The sequence below is a fragment of the Ovis aries genome, chromosome 15 (genome assembly GCF_016772045.2).
Source record: "Ovis aries strain OAR_USU_Benz2616 breed Rambouillet chromosome 15, ARS-UI_Ramb_v3.0, whole genome shotgun sequence".
In the NCBI taxonomy this organism is placed as follows: Eukaryota; Metazoa; Chordata; class Mammalia; order Artiodactyla; family Bovidae; genus Ovis; species Ovis aries.
The window spans coordinates 10,186,582-10,203,403 of record NC_056068.1 but is presented as its reverse complement, the minus strand read 5'-3'; positions in this window follow the sequence as shown (position 1 = coordinate 10,203,403).

Sequence of the window (16,822 nt, the reverse complement as noted above, 5' to 3'; positions counted from 1 at the left end):
AAGGTCCATCTAGTCAAACCTATGGTTTTTCCAGTTGTCACATACTACTGTCAGAGTTGGACTACAGAGAAAACTGGACACAGAAAAATTTATGCTTTTGAATTGTGGTGTTGGAGAGGACTTTTAAGAGTTCCTTGCACTGCAAGATCAAACCAGTCAATCCTAAAGGAAATCCGTCCTGAATATTCATTGGAAGGACTGATGCTGAAGCTGAAACTTCAAATCTTTGGCCACCTGATTCAAAGACTGACTCATTGAAAAAGACCCTGGTGCTGGGAAAGATTGAAAGCCTAAGGAGAAGGGTACGACAAAGGATAAGATGTTTGCATGGCATCACTGACTCGATGGACATGAGTTTGAGCAAGCTCTAGGAGTTGGTAATGGACAGGGAAACCTGGTGTGCTGCAATCTATAGAACTGCAAAGATTCAGACACGACTGAGCAACTGAACTGAACTGAGATGCATGCTTCTTAATTTAATACAGGAAAGTAAATGGTAATATCTGTATAACTGATGAAGTGGTTCAGTTCAGTTCAGTCACTCAGTCGTGTTCGACTCTTTGCGACCCCATGAATTACAGCACGCCAGGCCTCCCTGTCCATCACCATCTCCCAGAGTTCACTCAGACTCACGTCCATCCAGTCCGTGATGCCATCCAGTCATCTCATCCTCTGTCGTCCCCTTCTCCTCCTGCCCCAATCCCTCCCAGAATCAGAGTCTTTTCCAAAGAGTCAACTCTTCGCATGAGGTGCCCAAAGTACTGGAGCTTCAGCTTTAGCATCATTCCTTCCAAAGAAATCCCAGGGTTGATCTCCTTCAGAATGGACTGGTTGGATCTCCTTGAAGTCCAAGGGACTCTCAAGAGTCTTCTCCAACACCACAGTTCAAAAGCATCAATTCTTCAGTGCTCAGCCTTCTTCACAGTCCAACTCTCACATCCATACATGACCACAGGAAAAACCATAGCCTTGACTAGACGGACCTTAGTCGGCAAAGTAATGTCTCTGCTTTTGAATATACTATCTAGGTTGGTCATAACTTTTCTTCCAAGGAATAGCCATCTTTTAATTTCATGGCTGCAATCACCATCTGCAGTGATTTTGGAGCCAGAAAGATAAAGCCTGACACTGTTTCCACTGTTTCCCCTTCTATTTGCCAGGAAGTGATGGGACCAGATGCCATGATCTTCGTTTTCTGACTGTTGAGCTTTAAGCCAACTTTTTCACTCTCCTCTTTCACTTTCATCAAGAGGCTTTTTAGTTTCTCTTCACTTTCTGCCATAAGGGTGGTGTCATCTGCATATCTGAGGTTATTGATATTTCTCTCGGCAATCTTGATTCCAGCTTGTGTTTCTTCCAGTCCAGCGTTTCTCATGATGTACTCTGCATGTAAGTCAAATAAGTAGGGTGACAATATACAGCCTTGACGTACTCCTTTTCCTATTTGGAACCAGTCTGTTGTTCCATATCCAGTTCTAACTGTTGCTTCCTCACCTGCATATAGATTTCTCAAGAGGCAGGTTAGGTGGTCTGGTATTCTCATCTCTTTCAGAATTTTCCACAGTTGATTGTGATCCACACAGTCAAAGGCTTTGGCATAGTCAATAAAGCTGAAATAGATGTTTTTCTGGAACTCTCTTGCTTTTTCCATGATCCAGCAGATGTTGGCATTTTGATCTCTGGTTCTTCTGCCTTTTCTAAAACCAGCTTGAACATCAGGGAGTTCATGGTTCACGTATTGCTGAAGCCTGGCTTGGAGAATTTTGAGCATTTCTTTACTAGCATGTGAGATGAGTGCAATTGTGCAGTAGTTTGAGCATTCTTTGGCATTGCCTTTCTTTGGGATTGGAATGAAAACTGACCTTTTCCAGTCCTGTGGCCAATGCTGAGTTTTCCAAATGTCCTGGCATATGGCTACTATCCATCTGACAAAGTTGTTGTGAGTAGTAAAAAACATTAATTGCTAGGCAACTCCACATAATAATATATTTTAGGTACTGTGGTTCACTTTTTTGTCTAAATATTCACCATCAGATTATTGTGCAAAGTAAGCTTAAATGGCAGTTGAGATGAGTGAAAACTGAGAAACTCAAATCATAGGATAGCAAGGCGGGAATAGAGAATTGCAATAAACTTTCAATAAATAAATCCTAGAACCAAAGTATGAGACCATCAGAACTGTCTTGGGACTGCCAGGACCCAGATCATTTTAGATCATTCACAGTGTTATATTCCAATGAATTTATTAATCCTTTCAAATTGCAAGTGAATGTCGCTGAGACATGTCTGACTTTATGAGACCCCATGGACACACTCCATCAAATTCTCCAGGCTAGAATACTGGAGTGGGTAGTTATTCCCTTCTCCAGGTAACCTTCCCAACCCAAGCATCAAATCCAGGTCTCCCACATTGTAGGTGGATTCTTTACCAGTTGAGCCACCAGGGGAGCAATTTCTTAGATGTTCGATTTTATCATCTTATAAGATGGAATAATAGTAGCATATATTTAAGTAACTGATATGTCCCAAAGCCCCCATCATAAATCACATTTCATTGGATTGCTTTCATAATGATGGAAAAATTCTTATCAAATATCAGGGCCATTTTCTTGTTGTTCAGTCACCAAGTCGTGTCTGACTCTGCCACTCCATGGACTGCAGCATGCCAGGCTTCACAGTCCCTCACCATCTCCCGGAGTTTGCCCAAATTCATGTCCATTGAATAGGTGATGCCATCCAACAGTCTCATCCTCTGTCACCTTCTTTTCCTTCACACTTCAATCTTTCCCATCATCAGGATCTTTCCCAATGAGTTAGCTGTTTGCATCAGTTGGCCAAAATATTGGAGCTTCAGCTTTAGCATCAGTCCTTCCAAAGAATATTCAAGGTTGGTTTTCTTTAAGATTAACTGGTTTGACCTCTTTGCTTTCCAAGGGACTCTCAAGAGTCCTCAGTGCCATAGCTAAAAATAAATTAACAAATAAATTGCTTGTTTCAAAAATATATGCTGAAACTATCTCATAAGTTTCAGGCAGAAATAGTAATTGGTAAGTTTGTTATATCTCTATCTTCTAACACAGTGATTGGCACATGGATTGGAGTCTATAAATATTGAATGATTTTATTCAAAAATAAAGAAATGGTCAAATGGAAATTTTGTTGCTAAGCATGTATTTGAATCCTTGAAGTCCACCTTCCTTGGGTTAATATTTCTCCCTTCTCTAATCTCCCTACCACTTTCTTCCATTCCTCCACTACAGTCATTTTTTCCCCTTCTATTCTCTTTTCTCCTCTTCTTTTCTTCTCATCTCTTCCAAACACAGCATGTTGAGTGGATAACTACTGACATATAATTGTTACTATAGATTTTGAGTATCTGTGAAAAAGCAAATCAATGGCATGCAACCAATATGTATCTCACTAACTCTAAGTTTGTTCTAGAACAGAAAGTGGAATTAAAGAACTTCATTTAAAAAAAATTATTATTATTATCATTATTTTACTTTACAATATTGTATTGTTTTTGCCGCACATCAACATGAATCCGCCATGGGTGGACACGTGTTCTCAATCCCGAACCCCTCTCCCACCTCCCCCTCCTCCCCACTAGACTCACTATGTTTAAAATATAAGGGAAAGATAAATGCTTCCCAGTAAATTTAATGGAACAGGATAACAAATTCTGAAGTTCTATTTAGCAAAATCATACCACTTCAGCAAAACTCTGTACCTATTTATGACCTTAAATCTATGGAGCTGTCTCCCCAACCTTGTGTGTTGCTTGCTAGATTATGAAAAATCAAATTTTAAAAACCTAACATCTTCAAGAGCACTCAAGCTGTTTTTAGGAGTTAGCACATTTGTCTGTAGGATGTGGGGAAACAAACTACCACTACAACTACAACTTTTCTGAATTGATGATTCTTCTGAAAAAGAATCTCAGGAATGTGGTTATTTCCTACCTACAGAGTGAAACTGAAAAGAATGTTGATTAGGCTGGCTCAATTCTAAAGAAATTCTGGAAATAAACCTATATAAGTTTTACTACACCCATCATAGCAGGAAGTAGCTATTCCATTTGGTTCAAAAATTTGAAATGCTCTTTACTGCACATTCTTTGGAGATGTGACCTTTGGGTATGAAGGATATAATCAATTCATTGACAAGCAAAGGCAAAATTTTAATGATGTTTTCTAATATGACATTTTACCTTTAACTTCAGATTTCTAGACTTCATGTCTTCATTTCAGGAACAAAAGCAATGTAATACAATAATTCAGCTGACTAACAATCTGCTTTTCTAAATGGAAAGTTAATGCTGACCTGCCAAATATTTTCTGAAATGCATTTATTTATTTACTTTTCTAAAAATACATTTACTAGTCATCATTAACAACCATTTTCTCCATATTATGTTAAGTCCTAAGGTTACTGATATTACTAATGCTCAGTGGTAAATCTAATTATATTTCAGAACTATATTCCTTCTCCTCATCTTATAAGACTGATAGATACTCTCACTTCATTGATGTAGTAAATGACTTAGTGACTCTTGTTAACAAATAGGATACTGTAGATACTCAAAATTTGCTTGTGTGGAAGGACTCATGCTCTTGACATCTTAACAACAAGATGTAAACATGCTGTATTTATTCACTTATTTAGGTCTTCTTTAGTTTATCTCAGTAATGTTTTGCAGTTTTTATTGTACTTACATACATTTTGTTACTTTATTTCTAAATATTTCATTTTTGATACTATTATAAATGGTATTTTTCTCTACTTTTATTTGTAGAACAGTGTCTGGTATAAGTAGGAGCTCAGCAAATATTTATTGGCCCATTACTAATTGGATTCTATGCTCATCTGATATATCTCATTATTTTAATAAATTTAGTAGGCAAACAATATTTTTTTTTAAATTAAAGGAAGGTATGGCACCCCACTCCAGTACTCTTGCCTGGAAAAGCCCATGGATGGAGGAGCCTGGTAGGCTGCAGTCCATGTGGTCGCTAAGAGTCGGACACGACTGAGCGACTTCACTTTCACTTTTCACTTTCATGCATTGGAGAAGGAAATGGCAACCCATTCCAGTGTTCTTGCCTGGAGAATCCCAGGGATGGGGGAACCTGGTGCGCTGCGGTCTATGGGGTCGCATAGAGTTGGACACGACTGAAGCGACTTAGCAGTAGCAGCAGCAGACTTCTCATGGGAGTGATTACTGACATATCTGTCCTTTCTTCTGTTTTGTCTATTTTCTTAATTCATTATGATATTTGGATATACTTTCCTAGAACTATGTCCTTCTGTTTAGCCGCACTACTCTTATAAGATTATTTTTGGAGCTTTAGGTAATTTAATTACTCATTTTTAGCTGTTGTGATTACTGTTCAATATCTAATGATGCAGTATTACAGTCAGAAGCTATAAATATAGAACATAGAAGTTTCTATAGTAAACAAGTTCTCCCTGGATTTTCCTTATTATGATATCTTTCTTTAATGCATTTATTTCTGGATGTGCTGAGTGTTTGTTGCTGTGTGTTGGGTTTTCTCTAGTTTTGGGGAGCAGGGTCTACTCTTTATTGTGGTACAGAGGCTTCTCATTGCAGTGGCTTCTCTTTTCACTGAGCATGGGCTCTAGGGTTTAAGTTTCAGTGTTACAATTCCTGAGCTCTACAGCACAGGCTCAATAGTTGTGGCACAGGGGATTAGTTGCTCTCTGGCATGTGGGATTTTCCTGGACCAAGGATGAAACCCTGTCTCCATAATTGGCAGGCAGATTCTTTACCACTGAGCCAGCTGGAAAACCCCCTTTATTATGATATCTTTAAGTAAAATGTGTATTTTAAAGTAGAATTGCAAAGCATAAATTCTACATGTGTAATCTTAAATACAATGAATGTACTTATTCATACATTTAAGAAACATTTAATAGTGCAAGAGCCACATAATATATAGACACTGAAGATAAAAAGATGAGTAAGATATAGTGATTAGTTATATTGTATTATCTATAATTACATTGTTATATAAGTATACATGGATATATGTATAACAAGTAAGTGTATATATAACTTATATCAGCATATAAAATATATTAACTTATGGGCATAAATATTGTGAAAACATTTAATTTTAACATAGTCACTGTAATTTTCTCAAAGGATAAAAAAAACTTCAGTGACTTTTGGAGTTATACCAAGACCAAAAAAGTTTGGTGGTTATAATGTCAGCAGCATAAGAGTTGAAATATTGTATTGCATAATTTGAATAGTCAATTTAATATGTTATATTTATTGGAATCCATCATCCAAAGTGGTGAAACTGTTCAGCGAGCCAGCCATTTGTATTCTGCTACTTCAGATAAGACAGATTTGAAAATACAGCTTCATGTCTTTCTTTTATGGTTAAAATTTATAACCAAATAAAATATGAATCAAAAAAATCCTCTTGTCTATAAATATATTGCCATTTAAATGGATGCTACTCATATAGTAGAATCTCTATAAATAAAAAGTTAATTATTAAATGTACACATCAGATTAATAAAAGTTTAAGTTTCTTATAAAAAATATCTGGGGAATTAAAAATAATCATCAGACATAAAAATTCATAAAATACATAAGTATTTGTGTTTCAAATTCAAATTTTTAACAGCAAATGAAAATAGTTTGTCACTGGAAAAGACTACCTTATTCTGTGTGTGGAGAGGTATTCACAATCTATTAATTATCAACTACTATACAGCTCAGGCACAATTAGTTTGTCAAATGTGTTTTATTTTTAGTAGATGTATAAGAAAACATTATTTTACAGTAGTAATGATAATAATTAAATACAACATTTTGTAAGGTATATAAAAAGTCATATCTTCCTAATTTTCTTTTGAGAGTAAAAATTATAAACAAAATAAATTGATTATATTACCAAAGGTTTGATTAAGTTATGATGAATGAGAATAACAACATTCTACCAAAACCAAGTTTAAAAAGCTAACATTTTCCTTTAAAAAACTTTGGTTAAAGAATGTGAAAGAAGCTGAAGCACAACTTGACAGAGATAAAATTCAGGAAAAAGCAGTAGCAACAACGAAAAAAATGAGCTCAAATTTTGCAGCCCATTTTGTTCTTAGGACATTTGTCAATTCTAAATAAAGAGCAATAAGTTGAAGTCTGGGAAAGAGCCCTTGTTAGGAGCAGCTACCAAGAGGCAGAAAAATTAACAGAGATGCAATATTTCCCTTAGGCTATGAAGGAAAGCTGATAGAGATAAAACAATGCTCCAATTCCGGTGAGAAGAAAGCGTTGGGAATTGATTTCACTACCCTGTCAGTTTTCACATCAAGGCATTCAGTTAATTCTGAACTTTTGCAGTGTTGGAGGTTAAGACACTGCCTATGGCTGATTCTTGTTGATGTATGACAGAATACCACAAAATTCTGTAAAGCAGTTATCCTTCAATTAAAAAGAATAAATAAAGTGGCAAAAAAATAAAGACAAGTCTCTTGGACTTTCCTGGAGATCTAGTTTTAAGACTCCATGCTTCCAATGCAGGGGCTGTGTGTTCAATCCCTGATCAGGGAACCCAATCTCACATACCCAATCTGGTAATCATCTCAGATTCTCAGAACACACAGGAGGCTATACCTTAGCAGGAGTGACAGCTCCAGAGACAGAGGTCAGCTTTATTCCTTACAAATGAACTCTGAAACCTATCAAAAAAGTTAAGTTTTTTTGAAATATAAAGCTCAAAATTTATTATTTTGTTAAGAGACAGGGGTTGAAATTCAAAATACAATCAGATATAAACAGACAGTGATAAACTTGACACTGCATTTCAAAGAAAATGTTTAAAATAGATATAATTAGCATATTTTAAATATAAGATAAAATATATCACCTGAAAATCCTAACTTGACAAATGACTCTGATAGCAGAATGGATACAATGGAAAAATGAATTAATGCACTGAAAGAAACTGAAAGGCAGAGTAATAATAAGTATTCATATTGAAGCACATAGAGAAACTGAAGACTAGAAAAATACCATAAAAGCTATGTGAAACAAAGTCAAAAGCCTAGCATATATTTTGTCTTTAGTTTTTTAATTTGAATAAATGCTTAATTTAAGAACAGTTTTCTAATTATAGGAAAGTAATATAAAGAGGGATTGGGGGCAGGAGGAGAAGGGGACGACCGAGGATGAGATGGCTGGATGGCATCACGGACTCGATGGACGTGAGTCTGAGTGAACTCCGGGAGATGGTGATGAACAGGGAGGCCTGACGTGCTGCAATTCATGAGGTCGCAAAGAGTCGGACACGACTGAGCAACTGAACTGAACTGAACTGAATATAAAGAGTACAAGCAGCTCCCGTATACTTCTCACCCACTTTTCCCTATTGTTTTCCTTTTTAACTTTTATTGGAGTATAGGTGGATTCGCAATGTCTCATTACTTTCAGGTATAGAGCAAAGTCAGAGAAGGCAATGGCAAGCCACTCCAGTACTCTTGCCTGGAAAATCCCATGGGCGGAAGAGCCTGATGGGTTGCAGTTCATGGGGTCGCGAAAAGTCGGACACGACTGATCGACTTCACTTTCACTTTTCACTTTCATGCATTGGAGAAGGAAATGGCAACCCACTCCAGTGTTCTTGCCTGGAGAATCCCAGGGATGGGGGAGCCTGGTGGGTTGCCATCTATGGAGTCGCACAGAGCTGGACACGACTGAAGCGACTTAGCAGCAGAATGAAGCAAAGTGAATCAGTTACACATACACATATATCCACTATTTTTTAAAGATTATTTAAAAATGTTTAGCATATTTTTAACCAGAGTAATAGAAAGAGAGAAAGGAATAAAGATATACTTCAAGAAATACAGGGCAGGAATTTCTTTAAATCAAATACTAACATCAAATCACAGGTGTAGTAACTTCTGTACTCCCAGCAAAATGAACACAAAGAAGTCTATATCTCTGTACATCGTGATAAACCAAGCAAACACCAATAATATAAAGATGCTTTAACAGCAGCTATAAACAGGGGCACATTACACTTGTAAGAGTAACAGTAGCACTGTTCATAGAAATGCAATGCTGCAAACTTCAAGAAATTTCATAAGAGTCAAGTCACTCAGGATATATTCTTTGATATAGTCAAATTAGCCAAAAAAATAATAACAGAAAAAAATAGAGAAATTTTAAACTGTTTAGACATTGATTATTTTCCAGCAAAAAGAAAAAAAAACTTCATTGTCAAAATAAATTATGAAGTTACTACTATGTTGAACTAAATGATTTAAGAAAAACCTTCATGCCAAAATTAATGATTCACTTTATGCAGGCAAATTTAGAATAGTATAGGGAATTCAGAACCTATAAGGAAATTAGGATCTTAAAACTCATATATAAAAAGAAAAAAAAGAAACACTCCAATATTGCTAAAGCTATCTCAACTAATTTTTAAACAGTTAACATATAGCTTAAAGAAAGGAAAAAATAATAATGTAAATTAATAAAATAGAAATTAGAAAATCAACAAAATCAGTTACTTTTTAAAGATTAACAAAAATAATAAAACTCTATTAAGATTAATCAAGAAAAAAGAATAGGTACAATAAACTTTTATAAGCAATGAAAAGGGGTCATTCACTACTTATCAATTAGATGTTAAAAGGATATGATTTAACATTAACAATCCTGTAGCACTGAATTTGAAAATTTCAGTTAAATGGAGAATAATTTAAAAATAGAAGAGTTAAAAAACAAATAAAATGGTAAAATATTGAGGTAGATTTATATCTATTTTAAAATTGAATCCATGTTTACAGCTTACCTTATAAAGATGTATAGGAACAAATTGGTTCGCCAATAAAGTTTCTCCTATTTTAAGACAAAAGAGCACCAACTTTTCTATGGACAAATGCAATGTATAGGAAAAGAGAAAATGCTTCTGAACTAAGGACGACAGCATAACTTTAACATCAAATATGACAATAAAATACATGAAATATAATTAACAGGCAAATATTTTCCTTGAAATAAATGCAAAGATTCTAAGCAAAATATTAGTAAGCAGAAAACTGGAATGTATCAAAAGGATAATGCCTCAGGACAAAGATGAATTAGTTCCAGAATGAAACTTTGTTTTTAAACACCACAGGTCAGACAATGTAACTGATCATTTCAGTTCAGTTCAGTTGCTCAGTCACGTCCGACTCTTTGCGACCACATGAACAGCAACACACCAGGCCTTCCTGTCCGTCACCAACTCCTGGAGTCCACACAAACCAACGTTGATCGAGTCGATGATGCCATTCAAATATCTCAAACTCTGTCGTCCCCTTCTCCTACTGCCCTCAATCTTTCCCAGAATCAGGGTCTTTTCAAATGAGTCAGCTCTTCGTATCAGGTAGCCAAAGTATTGGAGTTTCAGTTTCAACATCAGTCCTTTCAATCAACACGCAGGACTGATCTCCTTCAGAATGGACTGGTTGAATCTCCTTGCAGTCCAAGGGACTCAAGAGTCTTCTCCAACACCACAGTTCAAAAGCATCAATTGTTCAGAGCTCAACTTTCTTCACAGTCCAACTCTCACATCCATACATGACTACTGGAAAAACCATAGCTTTGACTAGATGGACCTTTGTTGGCAAAGTAATATCTATGCTTTTTAATACGTGGTCTAGTTTGGTCATAATTTTCCTACCAAGGAGTAAGTGTCTTAATTTCATGGCTGCAATCACCATCTGCAGTGATTTTGGAGCCCAGAAAGATAAAGTCAGCCACTGTTTCCACTGTTTCCCAATCTATTTGCCATGAGGTGATGGGACCAGTTGCCATGATCTTAGTTTTCTGAATGTTGAGCTTTAAGCCAATGTTTTCACTCTCCTCTTTCACTTTCATCAAGAGGCTCTTTAGTTCTTCACTTTCTGCCCTAAGGGTGGTGTCATATGCATATCTGAGGTTATTGATATTTCTCCTGGCAATCTTGATTCCAGCTTGTGCTTCCTTCAGCCCAGAATTTTTCATGATGTACTCTGCATGTAAGTTAAATAAGCAGGGTGACAATATAGAGCCTTGACGTACACCTTTTCAAATTTGGAACCAGTCTGTTTTTCCATGTTCAGTTCTAACTGTTGTTCCTGGACCTGCATACAGGTTTCTCAAGAGGCAAGTCAGGTGGTCTGATATTCCCATCTCTTTCAGAATTTTCCACAGTTTATTGTGATCCACACAGTCAAAGGCTTTGGCATAGTCAATAAAGCAAAAATAGATGTATTCCTGGAACTCTCTTGCTTTTTTGATGATCCAGTGGATGTTGGCAAGTTAATCTCTGGGTCCTCTGCCTTTTCTAAAACTGGGCTTAAAGTACAGAATAAACCAGGCAAAGGCTAATAAAGTTCTGCCAAGAGAATGCACTGGTCATAGCAAACACCCTCTTCCAACAACACAAGAGAAGACCCTACACATGGACAGCACCAGATGGTAGACACCAAACAGATTGATTATATTCTTTGCAGTCAAAGATAGGGAAGCTCTATACAGTCAGCAAACACAAGACCGAGAGCTGACTGTGGCTCAGATCATGAACTCTTTATTGCCAAATTCAGACTGAAATTGAAGAAAGTGGAGAAAACCATTAGACCATTCAGGTATGACCTAAATCAAATCCCTTATGACTATACAGTGAAAGTGAGAAATAGATTTAAGGGACTAGATCTCGTAGACAGAGTGCCTGATGAACTATGGATGGAGGTTCGTGACATTGTACAGGAGACAGGGATCAAGACCATCTCCATGGAAAAGAAATGCAAAACAGCAAAATGGCTGTCTGAGGAGGCCTTACAAATAGCTGTGAAAAGAAGTAAAAAACAAAGGAGAAAAGGAAAGATATACCCATTTGAATGAAGAGTTCCAAAGACTAGCAAGGAGAGATAAGAAAGCCTTCCTCAGCAATCAACGCAAAGAAATAGAAGAAAACAATAGAATGGGAAAGACTAGAGATTTCTTCAAGAAAAGTGGAGATACCAAGAGAACATTTCATGCAATGATGGGCACAATAAAGGGCATAAATGGTATGGACCTAACAGAAGCAGAAGATATTTAGAAGAGCAGGCAAGAATACACAGACGAACTGTACAAAAAAAATCTTCACGTCCCAGATAATCATGATGGTGTGATGATCACTCACCTAGAGCCAGACATCCTGGAATTTGAAGTCAAGTGGCCCCTAGGAAGCATCACTATGAACAAAGCTAGTGGAGCTGATGGAATTCCAGTTGAGCTATTTCAAATCCTGAAAGATGAAGCTGTAAAAGTGCTGCACTCAATATGCCAGCAAATTTGGAAAACTCAGCAGTAGCTACAGTACTGGAAAAGGTCAGTTTTCATTCCAATTCCAAAGAAAGGCAATGCTAAAGAATGTAACTTATAAAATCAAGGTAAAAAATAAAAAAGGAAGAGAAAATCTATTTTTATGTCAATATAATATGATGTAGGTACAATTCAACACTTATTTAAACTAAAATTTCTCAGCAGACTAGCAATAGAAAGAACTTCCCAATTGAATAAAGAGCTTTGTGTTAGGCTGCTTTGAAAATGGAGGGCAATGATCTCTGCTTTTTTGGTAACATAGTTACCCCTTATCTGCAATTCCACTTTCCATAATTTCATTATCAGCAAATATCAAACAGAAAATTCAGGAAAGAAATAAACATGCCCTGGTTTTTCCTGTGGTCATGCATGGATGTGAGAGTTGGACTGTGAAGAGGGCTGAGCGCTGAAGAATTGATGCTTTTGAACTGTGGTATTGGAGAAGAATTGAGAGTCCCTTGGACTGCAAGGAGATCCAACCAGTCCATTCTGAAGGAGATCAACCCTGGGATTTCTTTGGAAGGAATGATGCTAAAGCTGAAACTCCAGTACTTTGGCCACCTCATGCGAAGAGTTGACTCATTGGAAAAGACCCTGATGCTGGGAGGGATTGGCGGCAGGAGGAGAAGGGGACGACAGAGGATGAGATGGCTGGATGGCATCACGGACTCGATGGACGTGAGTCTGAGTGAACTCTGGGAGTTGGTGATGAATAGGGAGGCCTGGCGTGCTGCGATTCATGGGGTCACAAAGAGTCGGACATGGCTGAGCGACTGAACTGAACTGAACTGATGTTTAAAATTGCTTGCTATTTTTAGCATGATGAAATCTTGACCTGTCCCTCCTCGGTTTTCCCACCCTGAATATTACTCATCCTTTTGTCTACCATAACCTGCCAATTAGTTACTTAGTAGACATCTAAGTTGGCTGTTTCAGCATCACAACAGTTCAGTTCAGTTCAGTCGCTCAGTCATGTCTGACTTTTTGTGACCCCAGGGACTGCACCATGCCAGGCTTCCCTGTCCATCACCAGCTCTTGCAGCTTGCTCAATCTCATGTCCATTGAGTCGGTGATGCCATCCAACCATCTCATCCTCTTTTATCCCCTTCTCCTCCTGCCCTCAATCTTTCCCAGCATCACGGTCTTTTCCAATGAGTCAGTTCTTCACATCAGGTGGCCAAAGTATTGGAATTTCAGCTTCAACATCAGTCCTTCCAATGAATATTCAGGACTGATTTCCTTTACGACTGACTTGTTTGATCTCCTTCAAATCACCTTTACTGTACTTTATTTTACTCAAAGTGTAAAAGCAATGATAATAGAAATCTGGACATGTCAGAGAGAAGCTGCAAACTACTTCCTTTAAGGGGAAAGCAGTAGGTTTTAAACTTTAGGAAAGAAAAAAAAATATGCTGAGTTTGCTAAGATTTACAGTAGGTACAGATCTTCTATTTATGAAATAGTGAAGAAGTTTGTGCTAGTTTTGCGGTTGCACCTGAGACTGCAAAAGTCACAACTACAGTGCATGTAAACGCTTAGTTAAGATGGAAAAGGGGTCTTCCCTGGCGGTTCAGTGGTAAAGAATCTGCCTGCTAACACATGAGATGGAGGTTGGATCCCTGGTCCAGGAAGATACCATGTGCCACAGAGCAATTAAGCCATTGCCCCAGAAATACTGAGCCTGTGTTCTATAGCCCAGAAACTGCAACTACTGAGCTCATGTGCTGCAACTACTGAAGCCCTTGGACCCTAAATCCCATGCCCCCTAACAAGAAAAAGCCACTTCAATGAAAAGGTTGCATACTGCAGGTAGGGAGTAGCGCACACAAGCTCACAGCAACTAGAGAACCTGCCCAGCAATGAACACTCAGCATAGCCAAAAATAAATTAATAAACAAAAGGAAGGAAAAAAGAAGGATTAAATTTGTAAAAATGATATTTTTAAAGAAAGAGACCACATTTACATAATTTTTATTACAGTATATTGTTACTATTGTTTTATTATTAGTGATTGTTGTTTATATTCTACTGTGCCTAAGATAAATTAAACTTTGTCATATATATGTATGTATAGGAAAAACATAATACAGGGTCCAGTTCTATTTTCAGTTTCAGACACCTGCTGTCAGTCTTGAAAAGTATCCCCTGTAGATAAGGGGTGGGGTGGCTACTGTATTCATGACTTTGTTTAACATTTCATCTTGTGTGACAACCTGACTCAATACTTTTTAACCAATAGATTATGATAAAATTAATGGGATGATTCTTCCAAAGTTTTAAAGACTGTGACTTTTCTGTTCCTCTCACTTGCTCTCCATCTTTCTTTTTTTCTCACATTGATTAAACCAGCCACCATTTTATGAGCTGCCCTGTGAAGAGGTCCAAGTAGTGAAGAAATGAGTCACCTCCTGCCAATATCCTGTGGGGAACTCAGGACTCTCAATTCAATAATCCACTAAGGACCGCATTCTGCCAATCAACACTGAGTGAGCTTGGAAGTGGAGCCTGTCTGGGCTGCCTTTTTGATTGCAAACATGAGAGAGACCTGAGTCAAAGGATTTATTAATAGTTAAGCCACACCCAGATTCCTCATGCCAGAAATTGAGAGAAAATAAATGTTTGTTTGTTTTTAGTCATTAGGTTATGGCAATAAGTCTTAAAATGGAAACATAGCTAATTCAAATATCTAAAATATTTAAGAAAAATCTATAGCAATTTTAATAATTAATTGTCAAAAGATACATTCTTAAGATTGAGAACAAAACACAAGTAACTTCTTATCACCACTTTACTTAGAGATCACTTTTTATAGGAAATTCTAGGTAGAAAATAAGCTATTTTAAAATGTAATTTTACATTTATTTCCAAAAAAATTGAAAATTTAAAATAAATGTAATAAAATGTGTTCAAATCTCTTCAGTGAAAACATCATTAAAAGAATTAAATTCTAAGGAATATACCATGTTGATAGGTTATAAAAATCAATCTTTTAAAATGATAATTCACCCTAAAATCACCTATGGATTCATTGAAATGCCAATTAAAATTCCAGGTGGATTTTTCAACACATTGATATGGAAGAGTAAAAGGCTAAGAATAACCAAGATAATTTTTAAAAACAAAATTAAAAAATTGAGAGTTTATACTGTCAGATCTCAAAGCTTTTTTATAAACAGCAATTAAACCTATGCAGTATTGGGGAAAGGATAAATACATAGATCAGAACAGAGGTAATATATAGGCATCTGATTTAAGAAAATGTGACACTTCAGAACAGGAAAGAAAGGAGGGTCTTTTCAACAAAGTTTGAAAATGTTTAATTTTATATGCATATGAAAATATGACTCTTTTCCCTACTTCACACAATAAACAAACATCAATTCCATAATTTATCAGGAAATATTTCTTAAATGAACACACTCTTATTCACACACCACAGACATTAATCATAATATGATTTTTTTTAACTGGATGACATTAAATCTTTCCTGTGCTTTAAGCAATTATTAAGCTGTTAAATGTTAACTCAAGATAGAAAGAAAAAGTACATATAGAATAAATCTGAAAACAGATTGATATACCAAACATAGAAAGAATCATATTTATCAAGGAGAAAATAGCAAATAACTTTAAAAAAGAATACCCAAATAAGAAAATAAAATCACTAAAACATGAAATTACATGGATGATACCAAACAAAGTAAGCCAAGTTGAAAATGCATATATTGTAAGATTTCATCCAAAGAAAGTTTGATAACAGGGAAAACTAATTTATGGTGTTGAAAATTAAGGGAGTCATTATTCTTGGTGTGTTAATTAGTTACTGGAAGAAAGCACAAAGAGGAATCTGGAGTTTTAATAATACCCTATTATTCAGCATACCATTAATTACATTAATATGTTCAGTGGATAAAAATCAACATCTATACACTTGCCCTTTGTAATTTTAGAGATGTTTTCTGTATAATATACTTAATAAACACATTATTATTATGTCTCTATATTCTAAAAGAAATTACAAGTCTTCCCACCCAAAATAAACTTTAACCCAAGACTACCATTCACCATAGCTTCTAGCAAGGCTGAACCTGAAGTGAAACAGGCTTCTAAATTTTGTTCAGACGTATCTTGCCTATGGGCTTCACTGGTGGCTCAGTGGTAAAGAATCTGCCTGCAATGCACAAGACCCAGGTTCAGTCTCTGGGTCAGAAAGATCCCCTGGAGAAAGAAATAGCAACCCACACTAGTATTTTTGCATGGGAGATCCCATGGACAAAGGAACCTAATGGGCTACAGTCCAGGGAGTTGCAAGAGTCAGACATGACTGAGCAACTAAACCACCACTATCTAGATGATGTGTAAATTTATAGGAAAATCCTCATTTTTATTATACATGTGCGCGCACACACACACACATGTAATTGGAAATTTAATTTATGCAGTAA